General features: G+C 32.7%; 1 long non-coding RNA gene across 1 annotated transcript; it reads left to right on the forward strand.

The window, feature by feature from the left end:
- The first annotated feature begins 617 nt into the window (after positions 1–617).
- Positions 618–14677, forward strand: LOC145240026 (uncharacterized). Its single transcript, XR_013862470.1, has 3 exons — positions 618–842; positions 3023–3065; positions 12573–14677. It is a non-coding gene; the product is annotated as an uncharacterized LOC145240026 (long non-coding RNA).
- The last annotated feature ends 9714 nt before the right edge of the window (positions 14678–24391 follow it).

A 24391-nucleotide genomic window follows, 5' to 3' on the forward strand; every position in this document is an offset into this window, starting at 1 on the left:
GTAAAAAAATAATTATGACAGCCCCTTTAAGAAATACGTTTCTTATAGTTGAGCACTTTCTGTTGAATAAAAGTCGGTCAATTTAGCTCTTATGCGTAGATCGTCGTATAACGACTTGATCACTGTCTGTCTGACGTAATGAACATTTAAATTTAAAATGTTTAAAATTCAACGCTATTTCACACGATTAATGGTAGCCGAATGGATACGGTCTCCGCTAATCGAGCCAGAGATGTCTCGTGTCGCGGGGTTCGAATCGTTCGACTGGTAGTAATTGTGACACCCTGCACTGAAGAATCCCGAAAGGATGAAACACTAGTGTCTGTAGGTATTTAATTATTATAGTAAAAAAATAATTATATATATATATATATATATATATATATATATATATATATGAGAGAGAGAGAGAGAGAGAGAGAGAGAGAGAGAGAGAGAATGAATTGGACACACAAAAGGAAAATTTACAAAAGAAATCTCAACAAATCTTAAACATTGACAAATATAATCTAAATTTGATAGAAAAACAATTCTACAAACTTAACTCATGCACGGATATTTTAATACGAGGAACGTATTAATGATTACACCGTGTTTTGACGACCTAAATTCTTTGTTCTTTAGCAGCTGATTTTTTTGTTTTTTTTTGTTTTAATATTTTCACATTTAAATTGAGTTTTTCATCTTTTCATTTAGACTCTTTTTTATTTTATTTTTTAATGAAAAAGACGCACAAAACAAAAGTTGCATCAATTTATTAAAGAATTCCTAACAACCAAAACAAATTTTCTGTTTCGAACACAAAAGCAAAAACGAATTCAGTCCCGCCTATTGAATTTAAGGTAAGTTTTTCCTTTATTTTACACCTTAAAAAATTTCATTTAATAAATTTTAAAATAATCGTAAACATTAAACACGGTACGTGCAAAATGAATGCCGATGCTCAAAATGTATAAACATTTTGACTCCTCCCTTTATTTGAAAATCCACCCAAAATCAGGTAATTAACCAATTTGGCACTTGTACAGTCTAATGAAGACATTAAAAAAATGAAAATATCGAAAAAAAGTTATATTGTACGTATCCGTTTTGACGTGAAGATCTCCGAAAAAAAAAAAAAAAAAAATGTCACTTAATTTGATCGAGTAATTTTTTTTTTTTTTTAAACATGTTTTTTTTTTTTTTTTTTGCAAACATATTTAAGTTTTTTTGTTTTTTTTTCAAACATATTTACGTTTTGTTTTGTTTTTGCAAACATATTTAAGTTTTATTTTTCCAAACATTTACGTTTTTTTTTTGTTTTTTGCAAGCATAAACTAAATGTTTTTGCTATATTTTTCTTTTAAACATATTTATGGGTACAACTGTTTTTCCGCGAGTATTTTTTACGCTCTTATAATAATAAAAAAAAAAAATCAACGTTTTTTCTTTTATCTTTTTTTTATGGACCCCCTCCTTTTTTTCTTAATTTTTCTGCCCCTATTTTACCCTTTCCGCGAAAATTTATATATATATTTGAAAAAGGATATTGTAAAACCTGAATCTTACTTGAAACTACTATTAAAAAATAGCGCGGTACAATAAGTGCATAAGCAAACTTTTCAAAAAGAAAAATATTTCAAAAATATTTAGTTTATGCTTGCAAAAAAAAAAAAAAAAAAAAAAAAAACGTAAATGTTTGAAACTAAACAAGCAACAAAACGTAAATGTTTGGAAAAATAAAACTTAAATATGTTTGCAAAAAAAACAAAAAAAAAAACGTAAATATGTTTGAAAAAAAAAACGTAAATATGTTTGCAAAAAAACAAACAAAACATGTTTAAAATTAAAATATAACAAAAACATTTATTTTTATTTCAAGGGTGCCATTATATATATTTTGTGCTTCCGTAACTGGGTGGACAGACATTAACGCCACCTATAGTCAAACGGAGAAAACAGGCTCTCTCTTTCTTTTAGATTACCAACACGTTTTTATGAGTGCGCGTTGAAGGCAGACATCTTGGATTTGTTTTAAATTTTTGTCTGAATTTTAGAAACGACACTGGAGATAACTCCATGTAAAGCGCCGACACTCCCTCCTCATCTTTAATAACTAGTTTTTCTTCCTAAAAATTGAACCTTTTGCTCGGTATCATAACAAATTGTTTTTCGCTGTAAACTACTTGATGAAATTAAGTGAATTTTTTTTCCAGAGAACTTCATCTCATAACGGATACATACAATTTAAACTTTTTTCGATATTTTCATTTTTTAATGTCTTGACTAAACTGTACAAGTACCACCAATTTTAATGAAATTTTCAGTATTTATCAAATAATGACCCCGAAATATAATTAACTCGTTATTTTTATTCAAATCTTAGTGGAAATGTATTATTTTTTAAGGTACTAGTGCAGAGAGTGATCCGGACGTAAATAATAACGTCATTATTTAAAAAAGCCATTCTTAACATGTGGAGGGGAGGTTTTTTTGTACCTATTCTATACTTCAACCTTACAATTGAATAAAAAAAATGTCATAAAACTGTAATTAATCTTAGAAATACGATTAAAAAAATAGCACGGATCACTTCTGCACGAGCACTTTTTTTTAAAAACCAAAAAATACTTTTACTAAAGTTATGGCTTTCAGTGGTAAAAAAAAAAAATGCATGAATTTATTTTGGCTTTTTTTTTTTTAATGAAAATAAAGCATCATAAATTATAACAATTGAAAAAACTGTGGTAATTTTTACTTATCGGAACTCGATGGGGGGGGGTGAATCAATGGAATTCTGTGTGGCAGTCATTCAAGCAAAAGGTTTGAAAATGCTTGGTCGACTGATTTTATGATAGTGTTGGTTTGTTGTCCACTCACGTAGATCGGATTAACATTTGCATAGAATCGACTAGTGGGTTGTAAAAACACCCCTATTGTTAACATGTGTTGTTGGTCTTTTTGTTTAGTCCAGTTATACGTTTCGTAATTACTTATTGCAAGGATGATCTGTTGTTGTAAACAATGAGGCAATTTGTTGCAGTTCCAGTTAACCGAGAAAAGCCGTGGAGGATTCACCATGCAAGGTAAGAGGTTCATTGTTTTTTTTTCCTTCTATGTCGAGTTCAGATTTAACACGTTGAGTTGCAGAAACGTCTGACCCCCCCCCACTTTAGTCGGTTAAAAATCCGACACTTTGAAACGAATTGCAAAAAAAAAAAAAAAATGGATGCCCCTGTTACTCGGAGGGAACTAGAGAGAAGACTAGACCTTCTTCAAAGAAAAATAAGGATGACTGTCGTGGGTATGGAAGTAGAACCTCTGTCCTTGAATGTGGTTTTATCCTTTGAAAAGGATATAGAAGGATGGCTAGAAGAGCTGACGTTAAATTTGAACTCAACCTCAGATCAAAAGTCTCAAACTCAAATCCAACTGTTCTCTTCTCTCTGTACTTTCCACACTGACGCCCAAAATAAAGAAGACAGCTCTTTTATAGAGAGACCCAACTACATCTCATTTGCATACCCCTCCCCCCTCTCGTCACATCACGTGATTATCAGTCCATAAATACCAGGGGGCGGCCATTTTTATTTTCTCTTTCTTTTCTTTCCTAACACCAGCCGCACGATGCATGAGGTAAGGTTCTTTACTTTTAACCACAAGAGCTAGAGGGTGTATCATGGAGTATGGAGGAACAACTGACTGCCGAAGAGGAAGCTGAATCGTTAGCTGAACTATTTCAAGCTTCTTTTAGATAAAAGAGAGAGGTGCGAAGCCGACTGGGGGTTGTACGGGCAGTAAAGGAAATACTTCAGAGGTCCCTATGGAAGACAGGAGGTCCCCCAACATTGAACCAACCTTCAACCTTCATAGTCAGGAAGCCACTAGTATCCCAGAACAAACCAAGTCCTTCAACCCTGTAATGATATCGCTGCTCTTTCGTTTTAGTAACTTTTATATAAACTCTTTAGTGCTGGTTTCTTGATCTAACTTTTGTATGCACTCACGCATGCGCATAGCAATCTAGTAATAAAGTGAGACGCAATTATTTCAGTTCATTTCTTACCAACCAGACACACATGTTCCAAGTCACATTATTACACACCCATGCACAACACAGCATGACATGGTGCAAGCGGTATTATCATACAACACATAATCTTATAACGTCACAAACAAAAAAAAAAGGAAAAAAGAAAGGGTAAAATAGTGAGCAAAAAAAAAGCAATTTTTTTTTTCTTCCCTTGCATGCTGAACCAATTACCACATGTTCGGATTATTTTTATTTCTTTTTTTTTCTAACCTGATCTGATCCTCATCTGACATCAATTGAAATGAATGGCTCTTGTCTTGGGAGGCCTCATGTTTTAACAAGCTTCTGGGCTTGACCTTTACTCCTGATCTTAAATGGAACACATACATCAAATCCGTTGCCAAGGCCACTGGAAAAATGGTGGGATCCTTCTATCGATCCAGTAGATATCTCACTGCTGATACAATTCTCTATCTATATAAGAGCCAGGTACGTCCAAGGATGGAGTACTGTTGCCACATTTGGGCAGGAGCTTCTAGAAAGGACTTATCCTGCCTTGATAGTGTTCAAAATAGACTTTGTAACCTCGTAGGGGATGTCCTTTTGTCTTCCCTGCAACCTCTTTCTCACAGAAAAGATGTTGCGAGTTTGTCTCTGCTTTATCGTTATTTTCATGGCAAGTGCTTGGCTGAGCTGCAATCTATGGTCCCCCTTTGCAAAACTTTCACAAGAAACACCCGCCTAGCAGAAAACACTATCACTAATTTCCCCTACTCTTTATCTGTGCCTAAACCTAAACGTAGATTCCATGAACAAAGTGTCTTTCTTAGAACTGCACATCTGTGGAATTATCTTCTGTTTTCCTGCTTTCCAGCTAACTACAATATGGTTGTCTTCAAGTCTAACGTAAACAAGTTTTTGATGAACCGTTCCATGTAAGTTAACAAATTTACAAAATTTCCGTTATTAACGATTACTATATTGTCCAATTTCTACTTTACACTCTTTAACCCTTATCCTCGAATGGCCTCTTGACCTTGATAAGTGGTGATGCCTATGTAAAAAAAAACCTCCCACGCCAGACAAATTGTCTGTACTTTTTTTCACACTTTTATATTGTAATGGCCACAGTTTTGTTGCAAGTCCCTAGTTTTGAATGGGGCTCAACATGTATTGCCGAATCGTTCAAACTATTTCGACAATGCATGGAACTTTATTTCACCGTCAAAGTGACGAAACACGAGGATAAAGTACTTTTAATTCTTCTCGTGACCGGCGAAGAAGGTTTGCGCAAATATAACAGTTGGTCAATGTCGTATGATGATCACAAGGATCCACAAATGATATTCGCTGCATTTTTGGAGCAGCTAGAACCGGCGACAAATCAGTGTTTGTAGACTGTAACTCGGAAAATACCAGCAGAAACCAAATAAAACAACAGATGTCTTTATCAATAGATGTCGACTGTTGGAAAAGAAATGTGATTTCAGTGCCGATGAATTAAACAAACGCTTCGTCGAGTTACTAATTGCCAGCACACCAATACCCGAACTGCAAAAGGAACTATTAAACAAACCAAAGGGTTACAGAATCGAGGAAGCTGTTAGATTAGCCGGTTCACATGAGGCATCAGCAGTTTATGTCAACCACTTCCACCAGTTAAAGGTGTCACCACAGATAGCTGCAATAAACCGTGGTACACACCAATGGCAAGGCATTGACCGAAAACATGGACAAACTTGCAAAAATTGCAGACACAGTCACCGTTTTGGCAAAGAACACTGCCCTGCCAAGAATGACATATGCCACACATGCAGCAAAACAGGTCACTGGGCTACAGTTTGTATCTCAGGGAAGCACAAAACCAAGAGACAATAAGGAAGGCCCTGACATAACAGTCATAAGCAACAACGGGAGTTTGGCAACAAAATAAACAGTGTCACCAAACACGATGACCGAGCAATGACTGACATAGTCACAGCAATGGAGAACCTCACCTTTAGCTACATCACAACTAACAGCAGAAAATCAGCAAACATGAAAGATTCGCGAAATGAGGCATTTGTCGATCGAAGCATCAAGCTGAAGGACCAGTCAGGCACTCATACCTTCAACCTGAAGGTAGATACAGGGGCACAAGCAAATACATTGCTTATTTGCATATTCCACAACATGTACCCTAGCAGTATAGACAAATCTGGAAACCCAACGTCCGGTTCACTCACCTCAACACAATGTCTACTAACAAGCTACAACAATACCAGGATAAACTGTTATGACACCACCAGGTGCAAGTATAAAAACTCCCCATGGCTGGATACCCAATTCTATGTGGTTGATGTACCAGGAGGGGGCCATATTGAGCATGTCAACATCAGTAGCTCTTCGGGTAGTGAAAATAAACTGTGCCATCTCAGCCCAGCACCAACTCATCAATAGTGTAGCTTACCTTGACTACCCTGACAGATTCGACCGTATTGGTGAATTTCGGAACACTCACAAGCTTGTTGTCAACCCCAATGTACCATGCCACATAGAGCCACGAAGAAGGACACCTATAGACATGCACGGACCACTTTGTAATGTGGACACTATCGAGCTTGATGTCTACTTGATACAGTTCGTTTTTCCACCGATCGCATCAAACAGCTAAAACAGTGTACAACAGTGAATCCTCTGCTTAACCAGCTGAGAGAGACCATCATCACGGGATGGCCAGAGACAATCAAGCAGCTGCCCACTGACATCAGAGTGTTCTGGGGTCTAAGAGATCAGCTCTCAATTGATGATGGTCTTATCTTCAAAGGACAAACAATTGTCATCCCCCAAACACTTCAAAAAGACATTAGAACAACTTCATGCTGCTCATTTAAGACAGGAGAAAACAAAACTCCTTGCCAAAGACACTGTTTATTGGGTAAACATAAACAAAGACATTGAACAGTTCACAAAATCATGCACTATCTGTCAACAATATCAGCCCTCCCAAATGCAAGAGCCACTTATGCAACATGACATCCCAACAAAACCATGGGACCTAGTTGGCACAGTTTCTAGGGCAATTGCTCTTGACATATCAAAGGCTTTCGATAAGGTATGGCATAAAGGCCTGCTTCACAAGATTTCCAGCTACGGTATAACTAGAAATGTTTTCTCAGTTATTAAATCATTTCTCTCTGATAGGCTCATAAGAGTAGTAGTTGATGGGCAGAAATCAGAGGTCCACAGTATTAATGCTCGAGTCCCTCAGGGGTCCATCCTGGGCCCAGCTCTCTTCCTGATCTACATCAATAATCTCCCAAAATACATACTTAAATCATTCGTTGACATTTATGCTGATGACACGACCATTTACGGCAACACATATAAGGCCGTAAATCACAAAGTTCTCTCTGATTCTCTCTCCTCTGATATTGAGTATGTTGTACAGTGGGGGAAGAGGTGGCTGGTTACTTTTCATGCATCTAAAACCAAGCTCCTATCTTTACATCATCAATGCTCTGATCCTCATCTGCCATCAATTGAAACGGATGGCTCTCGTCTAGGGGAAGCTCCATGTTTTGACAAGCTTCTGGAATTGACCTTTACTCCTGATCTGAAATGGAACATGTACATCATTCTGTTGCCAAGGTCGCTGGAATAATGGTAGGATCCTTTTACCACTCCAGAAGATATCTCACTGCTGATGCAATTCTCTATCTATATCAAAGCCAAATACGTCCAAGGATGGAGTACTGCTGCCACATCTGGGCAAGAGTTGCTAAAAACAGCCTATCCTGCCTTGACAGAGTACAAAATAGACTATGTGGCCTAGTAGGGGATGCGCTTTTCTCTTACCTACAACCTCCCACAGAAGAGATGTTGCGAGCTGTCTTTGTTTTATCTTTATTTCCATGGCAACTGCTCATCTGTGCTCCAATCTCTGGTCCCCCATCGCCAATCCTTCGCAAAAAAAACACCCCTCTAGCTGAAACCACTCTCAATAATTTTCCTCATTCTCTATCTGTGCCTAAATCAAAATGTAGATTCCATAAAGAAATCTTCTTTCTTAGAAGTGCACGCCTGTGGAACTCTTTTCTGTTTGCATTTCCCACCTGACTACAACTTGGATGTTTTCAAGTCCAACATAAGCAAATTCCTGATAAACCGCCCACTTAGGTAAGACACTTTATCAAATCTCCATTACTAAAGATTACTATGATAATATCCCAGTGACTACTGTACACACAATGACCCTTATCCTTGAGTGGCTTCTGGGCCTTGATAAGGGGTGACTACCATGTAAAAAAATAAAAGACCTGTTTGATCTCCATAGAAGTCAATGGTTGATCATAGCTGACTATTACTCAAAGTATCATATAGTCAAACGCCTACCTGATCATTCACCGAGCAGTGTCATAGTGAACATCACATGCCAAATCTTCTCAGAGTTTGGCATACCATCAAAGATAGTCAGTGATAATGGACCACACTTTTCAAGTCATCTGTACTGCGAATCTGCCAAAGAATGAGGTTTCCATCATGAGACGACATTGCCCCGGAGACCACAAAGAAATGGCTTCATAGAATGTCAAATAAGGACTATCAAGACCATTCTCAAGAAAGCCAAACAGTCGGGAACAACTCCTGAGATCGCACTGTTGCACTGGCGCTGCACCTTAATTTCAAGTGTCATACCAAGCCCTGCACAACTACTCATGTGTAGATGAATCCAATCTCCACTGATCACCAAAATCAGAAACGACAACCATGATCAGGATCGGATATACAGTGCATTCCAACAATGTCAGCAGAACCAAAAGAGGTATTTTGACCACTTGCACTCAAGGAAGATCTACCACCCCTATACCATGGCTAATGGGTAAGGGTACAGAATCCTGTGTCTGGAAGCTGGGACCCAGCTACTGTAGTATCCCAGGCAGATGGTCATTGCTCTTATCTCCTGAAGAATGTCAATGGGCACGTGCTGCGAAGAAACTGACAACACATAAGAAGTATTCCAATGATGCCTACTCCACAAATGTCGCAAGACATCCCCAACACTGCTCCACAAAAATGTGCGATGTCTGTGGATCCACTTTTGTGTGCAGCCCCAAACATGCCAAATGACACTCAAAAATATACCCATAGTGGTAGGGTGGTAGGATCACCATCAAAAATGAACATGATGAGCACATACTCCTAACCTCCCAGCAAGCATCTCATGGGACAGAATGACAAACCCAACCACACATTCTTCCTTTTCAGTAGAACCTTTTAAAATCAAACCGAAAGAGCCACATTTCAGTGGAAGAGATTTTGAAAGAAATAGGAGAATTTTGAAGGACTTTCTCATCAAGTTTGAGAATTGTGCTATTTCAGTACAATCAGAAATGGAAAAGCTGTATTTTTCGAGGTGTTCTCTTGAGGGTAGAGCCCTTCAACTTATTGACTACCTTTCAGTCTCCGAAGACAGCTATCCAGTGGCTCTAAAATTGTTGAAGGAACAATACTTGGATGCAGCAAAATAATCCAACGTATATTAGATTTTTGCTTGGAGAATTCAAAAGATTTGGTGAGGTTGAAGGACTTCATGGTGAAAACACAGGCAGATGTATGGAAACTTGGAGCATCATACAACTGATACGTCGGCAGGTGCAATAATAATTTCTCAGGTATTGTTTGCAAAATTACCATCCATCATAAAGAATGAACTGATAAGGATTTCTGGAAAGACCTACCCAACATTATCAGTAATCCTGTTGAAGACACCAGAAATTATTAAGCGGTTTTTAATTGGAATTCATTTTTGAGATGAATATTATATATATTAATTTATTTTTATTTCGGACTATTATTCTCATCTTGATTAGTTGTTGCTTTCATCTTTATTGGTTGTTGATTTTCACGACGTTTCGGCCAACTATTCCTCTGGCCTTTGTCAGGTGGTAACTGCGATGGATAGGAACTTTGAATCTCCTAAGGGCATTCTCAGCAATCACTACCATCCGTAGTTGTTGTAGTCTCACCACGTTTTGGCCAAGTAAACCTCTGGCACGCTTTGGGTAGGATTGTAACCACTATCTTCAGACAATATCCATCTGGAACCGTAGAGATTTAACGTCTCTATCAACTGCGCCACGGACCTCAAAGAACAATAAAAAAACAACAACCAATAAAGATGAAAACAACAACCTATAAAGATGAAAACAACAACTAATAAAGATGAGAATTATAGTCTGAAATAAAAATAAATTAATACGGTTTTTGATTGTTAGGAAACCTGAACAGCACCCTGTGGCTAAGCTGAGGCCCCCACCAAGAAAATGAAGATGAATCACATTCCTCCCTAAAGGTTTTCAATGCTAAAGTAGAATCAAAACCACAAAAAATGTGAGTTTTATAAAAAGCATGAACATTCTTCGGAAAGTTGTCCATACTACACTTCCCATGATTACAAGGTTCAAGGAACTTTGGCTGTGCTTTAGATGCCTAAAAAAATCACATAGGGGAGCAATGTGCCCTTTGAGAATAGCTAGAAATAGTAGCTGTAGCAGCTGAACTGTTAAGGCCCATATGACAGCAATGTGCCCAGACAAGAGAGGTAAAGTGCATGCGGACGCCTGTTTACATATGAATGATTGTAGTTACGGTTTCATGTCTCCAGTAATCAGCGTGGTGGTAGGAAAAGGGAATAGTCAGTTGGAAATAAATTTTCTCTTCGACACCGGAAGCCAAAGGACCTACTTGGATACCTCTGATCTAGAAAGACTGAATTGCTTTTCTACAGCAAAAGTGAAAACCTTTTTAGGCTCAGAAACAAGACCTTTTAAAGAGGCTTCTGTCGAATTGGGTCTTATCCCTGAGAAAGTTTACACTCTTCAAATTCTTTTCAGTGAATTAAGCCTTTCACATGAGTTACTGGAGCTTCCGCAGATAGTTAAAAACCTAAAACGACATCAATTGATGACCAAGTACAATTCCAAGGACAGTTATATTTAAATTGAGGGGCTATTGAGAATTGCCGCCATTCAATTCATAAAACCGTTTTGAATCGTCTCCTGCATGTATTGAGCAGCTTTTTTCACTCCAAGAGGACTTGTACCCTTTGGTAACAGCTGTTGCTTAATGTATGAGAATCAACTAAAAACAAGACACAAAGAAAAGAGAGGGGAAAAAATTAATTATACCTCCTTGTTGGCACAAACACCTTTACTTTCAGAGTAAAATTAATTTTGTGCTGAATCGTGATGAACTTTTAAATAAAGGGAGGTGTCTACAACTCAAAAAAAAAAATCGCTCGATATGCCAGAACAATGTTAAATAATGAAATGATATTCTTTGTGCACTTCCATACTTTTTTGAATTTTGCTGGCATGTTAATTTTTCACACGATAAACAAACTTTGTTGCTATCACTGACAAACTTTTGGATAATTATTACCTTTTTTAGCAAAAATTAAGTACATTTATTGTATTAATTCATTATCTTAAGACTTAATATTTTACTTAGAAATAATTCAAGAAAACTTATATTTCTCTTGCCAGACAAATGTAAAGACAATCTTTGTCATGATGAATTTATATGTGAAATGTACGGTTTTTGATTTGAGATAAAATTATTCCATGTATTTTTTATTTTACACGCTATTTTTTCTCTGTGAAATTTTTTCTTTGAGAAATTAACTTTAATCCAAAAGTAACCGAAATTTAAAAAAATGTTTTGATTAGCCGGCATTAAAAACCATGCCCCCTACACAGTCAGGTGATGGTGAAGGAATTAATGTTTTTGGTCAATTTTTCGATATTTGTCGTTCAAGATGTCAAGCCTCAAAACGATACTGATCCATCGCGTCTGATGAAAGTTTTTGGCAGACATACAAACATACATACATACATTCACACAAACGGACGATTGATGTATATATGTATATAGATTACTGAAAGATTAAATGTAAAGATTTTTATTTTAATTTAGTATATTTTTTCATTATAATTTAGCATATGATTTTTAAATTAATCTAATGTATTTTAGTTAATTATATTTTTAAATAATTAACTTTCAGTTTAAATTATTTGTGTAAATATATCTTGTAAATAAACATATAAATTTTCGGTAAATAAATTTATCTATTTTTTCAGTAAAGAAAAATATTTGTAAATATTCTATACATAAACATATTACTTCCAAGGTAAATAGTCATATCTATTTGCGGCAAATAAAAATATTCATTTTTTAAAAATTCTATTCATAACCATGTTTTTTAGGTAAATAATCATATACATTTTCGATAAATAAAGATATTCATTTTTAAAAATTTTATGCATAAACATTACTTTTTAGGTAAATAATCATATCTATTTTCGACAAGTAAAAGATATTCATTTTTAAAAATTCTATTCATACACCTGTTTTTTATGTAAATAATCATATACATTTTTGGAAAAATATATTCATTTTAAAAAATTCTATGCATAAACATTACTTTTTATAGAGAATTAAGTGCTTATTAATTCAATCAAATAATATTTACAAAAGTAAATAACAGAAAATATTTAATTTAATTTTCCTTTATTTGCAGATGTTCCTGATCGAATGTATTTACTGAACACCTTTATTGAACATTTATTACAAAGAAGATAATATTCTATCGTTACCAAAATAATTCGAAATGATGGAGAACAGTTTATAATCTAAATAACAATGTACAAGGCAAATTCTATATTTATATGAAATTTAACTCCATATATGGAGATATATAGATATGTCTACATAAAATAAAAAGCAGCTTCTTATTCGTTGTTTAGCACTAACAAATAAATCAAACAGACCACTCTCATACATCAAATACCACATATTTTCAAAATATGTTGTGCCAGATCTACATAAAATAATCCAATCCCATAATATTGACAAAAGTGAACAACTGAAATACATTAATTTTCCTTTATTTGCTTGAATGCATTTATGGAACGCATTTATTGAACAATATTTTCTTTAATTTTTATTATAAAGACTACATTCTATTCGAAATCTGTCAAAATGTTTAAAAAAAGTTGCACATTTCAAAGATATCTATGTATAAAATTTAAGTACATCTAAATAACTATATTATTTGTACATATAAAGAAAAAAGCTGGTAACCTACGTTTAAATAAGGTATCACAACTTTTAGAAATGTAATATTCTTATACACTAATAAATATATCTAATAGACCAATGATAAATCAAAGCAGATGAACGCTAAATTGATGTGATTCTTTCAGTAACAGACATATTTAATAGAACGTGTGTAACTACACATTTGAGAAAAGATTGAACAAAAAATACTTTATTGTAATATTGTTTAGTGAATCATGCAAGTACACAGCAGAGAAAAGTCACATTTTTGTACAATATGTGGATATTCTTGTTCTGCAAAATCGTTTTTAGTAATACATATGAGAACTCACACTGGTGAAAAACCATATTCTTGTGAAATATGTGAATTTTCTTGTTCTGTTAAATCAAATCTAGTGAGACATTCGAAACTTCACACTGGAGACAATCCACATTCATGTAAAATATGTGGATATTCTTGTTCTGCAAAATCGTTTTTAGTAAGACATATGAGGTGTCACACTGGTGAAATGCCATATTCTTGTAAAGAATGTGTCTTTTCTTGTTCTGTTAAATCAAATTTAGTTACACATATGAGAACTCACAGTGGAGAAAAGCCGCATTCTTGTCAGGTATGTAAATTTTCTTGTTCTGCTAAATCAACCTTAGTGACACATATGAGAACTCACACTGGAGAAAAGCCGTATTTTTGTAAAAGATGTGGATATTCGTGTTCTCAAAGATCTTCCCTAGGTAAACATATGAGAATTCACACTGGTGAAAAGCCACATTTGTGTAAAATATGTAAATATTCTTGTTCTAATAAATCAAGTTTAGTGCGGCATATAAAAACTCACACGCAGAGTACCAAATGAGTATAGATTTAAAAGAGCAAATGAGTATAGACTTAAAAGAGCAAAACAGGCAGATAAATAAACATTATACCAGTTGTGAGAGAGGCAACTGACCTAATAAAAAGAATTTTCAGAAATACTTAGAACAGAACTAAGAAGGCAGCCCATTGATCTCATAGAACTAATTGATAAAGATAACAAAATATCAGGACCTAAAAATTAATCTAAAATAAAATAAATAAACATACCACTTGTGAGAGAGGAAACTGACTTAATAAAAGAAAATCTTCAGAAATACTTACAAGCAATCCCTGGAAGCTCGAGATGTAACAGAATACATATAGCAACCATAAAGTGAAAAACATTATCCTTAAAAGAATCCTCAAATACAAATTTAAATTGTTATGGAATCAAATGTTAGCATATACTCTTTACACTGTCCGCCAAAACAACATTTTTAAATGCCTTCATTGGAAGATCTGTGGATAAATACAACTTGATGTCTATTGCTTTCATCAGCCTGAATAATTTTATTGACTTTGTGTGCAAAGTTCACTTCTAAATCTGCCAATTGTGATTGGATGTACATTTCGGCGCTTTATGATGCTTCAATAATTTTATAAGAAAATATAGCTTAATTTACAGTATGACTGCTCCTTCTTTTACAATTGTAAAATTTGCTTTTCAACTTCTTTTTCCTTCTAACAAATTGAGAATAAAATTATTTTGTGTGTATAACTGTGTTCTTTTATTCATGCAAGATTAAACATTTATAAGTAATTATTACTCTTGAAAAACCAGACATTAAATGTTTATAAGAAACTAATAATAAAAATTTCAATGATTTCATACATTTTATGACTAGAAAACCATTGTACTTAAATACATATTTGATTAACATTTTACTGTTCTGTGACTAGAAATCATTGTACTCTAATTCATATTTTATTAAGATTTTGAGATTCTATAACTCAGAAATCATTGTAATTTAATCCCTATATATATTTTATCGTTCTTTGACTGGAAAATAAAAAAAACTTTCTGTGGTGTTTTATCATAGAACGGAAGACAGAGCAAAACCTCTTTACGAGGCTTTACCAAACTAATTTCACAGCCAATAATAAACGTAAGAGCAAATAGTAAACGTAAGAGCAAATAATAAAGAGCAGGTAGCAGCAGTAAACGCAAGAGCTGTTAGTAACGAAATGTTGAAGAAGAAAACTCAGCCTTTTTAAAAAGGAAAAGGAACGTGTGCAAAATAACATGCCATAGAAACTTTTACTTTAACGGAAATATAACACTTTCATTCATATTTACGATTTTACTTATCTAATCATAGAAAATCATTGTATACTAATTCATATTTTATTAAGATTTTACCGTTCTATAAATAAAAAATCATCATACTCTTTTTACTGTTCCATGACTAGAAAATCATTGTATTGTAATTTATATTATATTTATATATTAATTTATATATTCATACTAATTTATATTTATATATTACGAATCATTGTACTCTAATTTATATTATATTTATATATTTATATTAATTTATATATTCATACTAATTTATATTTATATATTACGAATCATTGTACTCTAATTTATATTATATTTAGATTTTACCGTTCTATGACTAGAAATTATTATACGCAAATTCATATTTCAATAAATTTTACTGTTCTATGCCAAGAAAATCCTTGTTCACAAATTTCTATTTTAAGATTGTATCGTTCTATGGCGAGAAAACATTGTACTCTTATATTTTACTTTAATTAAGATTTTATAAAGATTTAAATGTTCAATGACTAAACATTTATTCTACTTTAATTATTATTTACTTACAATTTGTATTTTCTATGACTAATTATTAGTTACTTAAGATGTTGATGTTCTATGACAACTTTAATTATTATGTACTTAAGATTTGGATGTTCTATGACTAATTATTAGTTACTTAAGATTTGGATGTTCTATGACTAATTATTAGTTACTTAAGATTTTGATGTTCTATGACTACTTTAATTATTATGAACTTAAGATTTTGATTTTCTATGACTACTTAAATATTATTTACTTAAGATTTTGATGTTCTATGACTAATTATAAGTTACTTAAGATTTGGATGTTCTATGACTACTTTAATTATTTTCTTAAGATTTTGATGTTCTATGACGACTTTAATTATTATGTACTTAAGATTTTGATGTTCTATAACTAATTATAAGTTACTTAAGATTTGGATGTTCTATGACTAATTATAAGTTACTTAAGATTTTGGTGTTCTATGACTACTTTAATTATTATGTACTTATGATTTTGATGTTCTATGACGACTTTAATTATTTACTTATGATTTTGATGTTCTATGACTACTTTAATTAGTATTTACTTAAGATTTTGATGTTCTATGACTACTTTAATTATTTACTTAAGGTTTTGATGTTCTATGAGTATTTTAATTATTATTTAATTAAGATTTTTATGTTCTATGACTACTTTAATAATTATTTACTTAATATTTTGGTGTTCTATGACTACCTTAATAATGAGTTACTAAAGATTTGGATGTTCTATGACTAATTATTAGTTACTTATGATTTTGATGTTCTATGACTAATTATTAGTTACTTAAGATTTTGATGTTCTATGACTACTTAAATTATTATTTACTTAAGATTTGGATGTTCTATGACTAATTATAAGTTACCTAAGATTTGGATGTTCTATGATTAATTATAAGTTATTTAAGATTTTGATGTTCTATGACTACTTTAATTATTATGTACTTAAGATTTTGATGTTCTATGACTACTTACATTATTATTTACTTAAGATTTTTATGTTCTATGACTAATTATAAGTTACTTAAGATTTGGATGTTCTATGACTAATTTAATTATTTTCTTAAGATTTTGATGTTCTATGACGACTTTAATTATTATGTACTTAAGATTTGGATGTTCTATGACTACTTTCATTATCTTCTTAAGATTTTGATGTTCTATGACTACTTTAATTATTATGTACTTAAGATTTGGATGTTCTATGACTACTTTTATTAATATTTACTTAAGATTTGGATGTTCTATGACAACTTTAATTATTATGTACTTAAGATTTGGATGTTCTATGACTAATTATAAGTTACTTAAGATTTGGATGTTCTATGACTACTTTAATTATTATGTACTTATGATTTTGATGTTCTATGACTACTTTAATAATTATGTACTTAAGAGTTGGATGTTCTTATAACTAATTATAAGTTACTTAGGAGTTGGATGTTCTATGACTAATTATAAGTTACTTAAGATTTGGATGTTCTATGACTACTTTAATTATTTTCTTAAGATTTTGATGTTCTATGACTACTTTAATTATTATGTACTTAAGATTTTGATGTTCTATTACTACTTTAATTATTTACCTAAGATTCTGATGTTCTATGACTACTAAAATTATTATTTACTTAAGATTTTGATGTTCTCTATGACTAATTATAAGTTACTTAAGATTTTGATGTTCTATGACTACTTTAATTATTATGTACTTAAGATTTGGATGTTCTATGACGACTTTAATTATTTACTTAAGATTTTGATGTTCTATGACTACTGTAATTATTATTTACTTAAGTTTTGGAGGTTCTATGACAACTTTAATTATTATGTACATAAGATTTGGATGTTCTTTGACTACTTTAATTATTATTTACTTAAGATTTGGATGTTCTATGACGACTTTAATTATTATGTACTTAAGATTTGGATGTTCTATGACTTATTATAAGTTACTTAAGATTTGGATGTTCTATGACTACTTTAATTATTATTTACTTACAATTTGTATTTTCTATGACTAATTATTAGTTACTTAAGATGTTGATGTTCTATGAATACTTTAATTATTATTTACTAAAGATTTGGATGTTCTATGACTAATTATAAGTTACTTAAGATTTGGATGTTCTATGACTAATTATTAGTTACTTAAGATTTTGATGTTCTATGACTACTTTAATTATTATGAACTTAAGATTTTGATTTTCTATGACTACTTAAATATTATTTACTTAAGATTTTGATGTTCTATGACTAATTATAAGTTACTTAAGATTTGGATGTTCTATGACTACTTTAATTATTTTCTTAAGATTTTGATGTTCTATGACGACTTTAATTATTATGTACTTAAGATTTTGATGTTCTATAACTAATTATAAGTTACTTAAGATTTGGATGTTCTATGACTAATTATAAGTTACTTAAGATTTTGGTGTTCTATGACTACTATAATTATTATGTACTTATGATTTTGATGTTCTATGACGACTTTAATTATTTACTTAAGATTTTGATGTTCTATGACTACTTTAATTAGTATTTACTTAAGATTTTGATGTTCTATGACTACTTTAATTATTTACTTAAGATTTTGATGTTCTATGAGTATTTTAATTATTATTTAATTAAGATTTTTATGTTCTATGACTACTTTAATAATTATTTACTTAATATTTTGGTGTTCTATGACTACCTTAATAATGAGTTACTAAAGATTTGGATGTTCTATGACTAATTATTAGTTACTTATGATTTTGATGTTCTATGACTAATTATTAGTTACTTAAGATTTTGATGTTCTATGACTACTTAAATTATTATTTACTTAAGATGTGGATGTTCTATGACTAATTATAAGTTACTTAAGATTTGGATGTTCTATGATTAATTATAAGTTATTTAAGATTTTGATGTTCTATGACTACTTTAATTATTATGTACTTAAGATTTTGATGTTCTATGACTACTTAAATTATTATTTACTTAAGATTTTTATGTTCTATTACTAATTATAAGTTACTTAAGATTTGGATGTTCTATGACTAATTTAATTATTTTCTTAAGATTTTGATGTTCTATGACGACTTTAATTATTATGTACTTAAGATGTGGATGTTCTATGACTACTTTCATTATCTTCTTAAGATTTTGATGTTCTATGACTACTTAAATTATTATGTACTTAAGATTTGGATGTTCCATGACTAATTATAAGTTACTTAAGATTTGGATGTTCTATGACTACTTTAATTATTTTCTTAAGATTTTGATGTTCTATGACTACTTTAGTAATTATGTACTTAAGAGTTGGATGTTCTTATAACTAATTATAAGTTACTTAAGAGTTGGATGTTCTATGACTAATTATAAGTTACTTAAGATTTGGATGTTCTATGACTACTTTAATTATTTTCTTAAGATTTTGATGTTCTATGACTACTTTAATTATTATGTACTTAAGATTTTGATGTTCTATTACTACTTTAATTATTTACCTAAGATTCTGATGTTCTATGACTACTAAAATTATTATTTACTTAAGATTTTGATGTTCTCTATGACTAATTATAAGTTACTTAAGATTTTGATGTTCTATGACTACTTTAATTATTATGTACTTAAGATTTGGATGTTCTATGACGACTTTAATTATTTACTTAAGATTTTGATGTTCTATGACTACTGTAATTATTATTTACTTAAGATTTGGAGGTTCTATGACAACTTTAATTATTATGTACATAAGATTTGGATGTTCTTTGACTACTTTAATTATTATTTACTTAAGATTTGGATGTTCTATGACTTATTATAAGTTACTTAAGATTTGGATGTTCTATGACTACTTTAATAATTTTCTTAAGATTTTGATGTTCTATGACTACTTTAATTCTTATGTACTTAAGATTTTGATGTTCTATTACTACTTTAATTATTATTTACTAAAGATTTGGATGTTCTCTGACTAATTATAAGTTACTTAAGATTTGGATGTTCTATGACTACTTTAATTATTTCCTTAAGATTTTGATGTTCTATGACTACTTTAATTATTATGTACTTAAGATTTGGATGTTCTATAACTAATTATAAGTTACTTAAGTTTTGGATGGGCTATGACTACTTTAATTATAATGTACTTAAGATTTTGATGTTCTATGAAGACTTTAATTATTTACTTAAGATTTTGATGTTCTATGACTACTTTAATTAGTATTTACTTAAGATTTGGATGTTCTATGACTACTTTAATTATTTACTTAAGATTTTGATGTTCTATTACTACTTTAATAATTATTAAATTAATATTTTGATGTTCTATGACTACTTTAATAATTATTTACTTAATATTTTGATGTTCTATGACTACTTTAATTATTAGTTACTTAAGATTTGGATGTTCTATGACTAATTATTAGTTACTTATGATTTTGATGTTCTATGACTAATTATTAGTTACTTAAGATTTTGATGTTCTATGACTACTTTAATTATTATTTACTTAAGATTTGGATGTTCTATGACTACTTACATTATTATTTACTTAAGATTTTGATGTTCTATGACTAATTATAAGTTACTTAAGATTTGGATGTTCTATGACTACTTTAATTATTTTCTTAAGATTTTGATGTTCTATGACTACTTTAATTATTATATACTTAAGATTTGGATGTTCTATAACTAATTATAAGTTACTTAAGATTTAGAAGGCTGTCACAATGCGAGGAAAGAAATATAGTCGTTGTTGGTAAGAGAAGACCAGAACAAGTAACGATTTACAAATCAATAAGTACATACATATATTTTATATATACATATAGTTATTAAGTTGTATTGGTAAAATTTCTTACTTGTTATGTCTGCGACAATATCCATTATTAATTTCGGAAAAAATTCCCTTTTCAAACGGTGTGCGTAACAGATCGATTCAAAGCATGCTAGAATATGGAATTCAATTCTGTTTTCGGAAATAAGGGTTGTTGCCTGATGAGGTCTCTAGTTGGTAAATACTGGTAGACCGAAACATGCTCATGACTGTGTAGCAACAAACTACTGCTTATGTGAAGACAAATAAATATATATATATATATATATATATATATATATATATATATATAAGATTGGAGTATATATAACCATTTTAATATCCCTATGTTCATAATTGTCAGTCTATAACCATTGGACTATGTGTAATCATTTGAATATAACTATGGTTACTATTGTCAATCTTTAACGATCGAAATTTATATACAGAGTGGTCGCTAGAAAAGCGGGAAATTAGAAGGTCAGCTTAGATAATGAATAAAATTCGTAATTGCTATTTTTTGATTGGTTGTTTTGTTGCCGAGCTTGGATTTCTAAGTTAAGGTAGTGAAGTGCACGGACGAGATTTTGAGTATGTATATGTTTAATATAACATTTGTCTTTGAAAAACTTTGTAAAAATTATTCTTTGTAAAACAAATCATTGTTTGACAAATTTCCTGCGTTTCTAACGATCACCATGTACAATCAATGTAATGTCATTGTATTCTATTGTCATTCCTTAACGATTGGAATACATAAAATCATTTGAATATTACTATGTTTACCATAGCCAGTCTTTTATGATGGGAATATATATAATATGGCATAATCACGTTGACACACCAGTTCCCGCTGGATCACCGAAGTTAAACCCCATTGAACCTGGTTAGTTATAAATGGGTGAACATTTGGGACTTTCAGGTGCTGTATGTGCTCTGCGCTTATCTTGGCATTGTTTCCAGTCCTCCTCGTCTTCTTGCCACTGGGCTCAAACAGTGCCGATTCAGAAGAGGTGTGGTTGGTTATTGCGCAACCTTGCTATTACATGCGCTATTGTCCTTATGGGGTATCCTTTGTCTTTCATGTCTGAATGGAAACATGGGGGATATATATAACTATTTGCATGTCACTGTGTTTATCCTTGTCAGTCTATAGTGATTGGAATACGACGGGCGTGCAATAAGTAATGTCCCTGACCCACGTCCCATAGCAGTAGTGCAACGAAACTTGGCACAGTTATTAGTCTTTCTCTACATAGGAACCACCCAGAGTTATGCATTTCTCCCATCGTTTGATGCAGCTCTGGAGACCGTTTTTGTAGAACACCCCAGGTTGGTCCTCCAACCATGATGTGACTTCAGAAATCAAGGCTGCATCATCTGGGAAACGCTTTCATTTCAAAAACAACTTCATGGCTGAGAAGAGGTGAAAGTCCGAGGGTGCAAGGCCAGAAGAGTAGGAAGGATGGCAGAGGATTTCATAACGACACGCCCGTGCTTCTGATCTGGCGACATGCGAGTTGTGGACCGGAATGTTGTCCTGCAGGAGGAGGGCACCTTTGCTGATCTTGACCCGCCTCTTGATTTTGATAGCTTCCCTTAATTTCCTCAAAAGTGAAACAGGCTCCTGTAATTGTGGTACCCTTTGCCAGGGAATCTGTCATCACTACTCTGTCCTGGTCCCAGAAGACTGTGAACATGACCTTGCCAGCGAAGGGCTGGACTCTTCCCTTCTTTAAAGGTGGTGGGTCCAAGTGGTTCCACTGCATTGACTGGGCTTGGGACTCTGGATCATAGTGATGGACCCAGGTTTCATTCTGTGTACTCAGTCTTTTGAAAAACTTTGACTCATCTTCTTGGTACATCTCCAAATTCATCCTCGATCACTCGACGAGTTCTCGCTTCTGGAATGGTGTGAGGAACCTGGTAATCCATCTGGCAGACACCTTATGCATATACAGATGGTCATGAATGATAGTTTCAACAGACACTGTACTAATTTTGACATCTTGGACTATTTGGCGAATAGTAATGCGCAGATCTTCCAAAATGACAGCCTCAACTTGACAGACAGATGCCTCATCAATAGCAGAAGGGGGGGCGACCAGGTCTGGTAGCTGTTTCCACAGACTTCCGGCCATGTTTGAATTCACGATGCCAGCGTTTCACAAGGTCATATGATGGGACATTATCACCATGAGTTTCTTTTATTTCATCAAAAGTCTCTTGTGGTGTGCGTCCTTTCAAATACAAAACCCGGATCACTGCTCGACATTCAACAGGCTCCATTTCACACCTGACTCAGTTCAAACACCTCTAAAACAGAAACCACAATTAGTTCAGATCTGTAATTTGCCACATCACCTGTAGAGATATAAATCATTGTACATGCAACATTTCAGCTATATCAGACAACTGGAAGTAGGTCAGGGCATTACTTATTGCACGTCCCTCGTATATATAATAATTTGAATATCAGTGCGTTTACCATTGTAAGTCTATAATGCTATATAGTCGCATGGTTATGTTGGCTCCTCATTTTGTAGTAGAATTTCATGATGCTGAATTGTTCTCGATGCACAGCGAATAGCTTTATCTCTAGCTATTCCCAAGGTTTTGTTGATCTCTAGTGCTGTAGTAAATTTATATGTCGCTGGGGTGCTTGAAACACCTGAGATGCTGTATTGTTTGCACATGTCATTAATGTCTCTCATGCCAGGATTGTTTTGTTTAGCCAAAGATGTCCGGTTTGTAACTGTTCACAAATTTTCTTTTGGAGAGTTCTTGGTGTAAAGACACATTTTCTTTTAAGTATACTCGTTTCTATTGGGCTTGTTTCTGAAACCCCAGTACTTATGTAGACCTGCCTGTACCTCTCTCATGTTTCTGGTCAGCCATATCTAGATAATTGTATCATTAGGCTATGTACATCAAATATATTCTCCCTGGAGATCTGGACATTGTCTACTCTCAGGTCATGGTTGATGGCTTGCTTGTTTTCGGGATGCAGAAGTGATATTTTCAGTGGCTTATGATCTGTAATTACTCAGGAATTATTGCCACACAAGTATATATTTAATCCTTTAACTCCAAAGCATACAACTAACATTTCCTTTTTAGTGTATGCATATCTGGTTTCTGTGTCTGCCTTGCAAGATTGGTTTGTCATGCCTATGATTTCCCGTGTTTAACTGTTCAAAGATTTCCCTCGGAAAACGACCCAAGGAATTTAATAAGTTTAGTATCCGTCCAGGTTTGCATTCTCTGGTGAAGTTGTATCCGTGAAGATTAAGCATCATTCTCCGAAGTCTTGGAGTTGCAGAAGTGATATTCTTATTTAATATTCTTTTTGTTATCTGTAACGACGTACAAACTGATACCATATTAGTTTGTCTTGCATTACGTAACTCCAAAGCATACAGATCGCAATTCTTTTCCAATCTCGATGCATATGGTTTCCGTCTCAATGAATTGAAAGTATATGCTGTTGATCTGTCCTCTACCTGGCTGTCTTGAAAAGTGTTGCTTCAAAACCTGCTGTCGTCGACTTGCAGGATAATTAATGCAGTTGAATCCTCATCGACCAGAACTTTCGTTCTTTTAAAAATGTTTTGTAGCATCATCTCATCTCACAAGACTGTAACATTCTGTTTTTGTAGTTGTGGGAATTGAAACCCTCAGGCTAATTCGGAGAGCGACATAGCCAGGTAACTTCCTGTTTCATATATCTCTCCTTTTTTTCCGCTGAATTCTCGGCCAGTTAGCATGTGATGAAGGACGGCTCCTGGTT

This window comes from Euprymna scolopes, chromosome 19 (genome assembly GCF_053919585.1).
Source record: "Euprymna scolopes isolate OS-2025 chromosome 19, ASM5391958v1, whole genome shotgun sequence".
Classification (NCBI taxonomy): Eukaryota; Metazoa; Mollusca; class Cephalopoda; order Sepiida; family Sepiolidae; genus Euprymna; species Euprymna scolopes.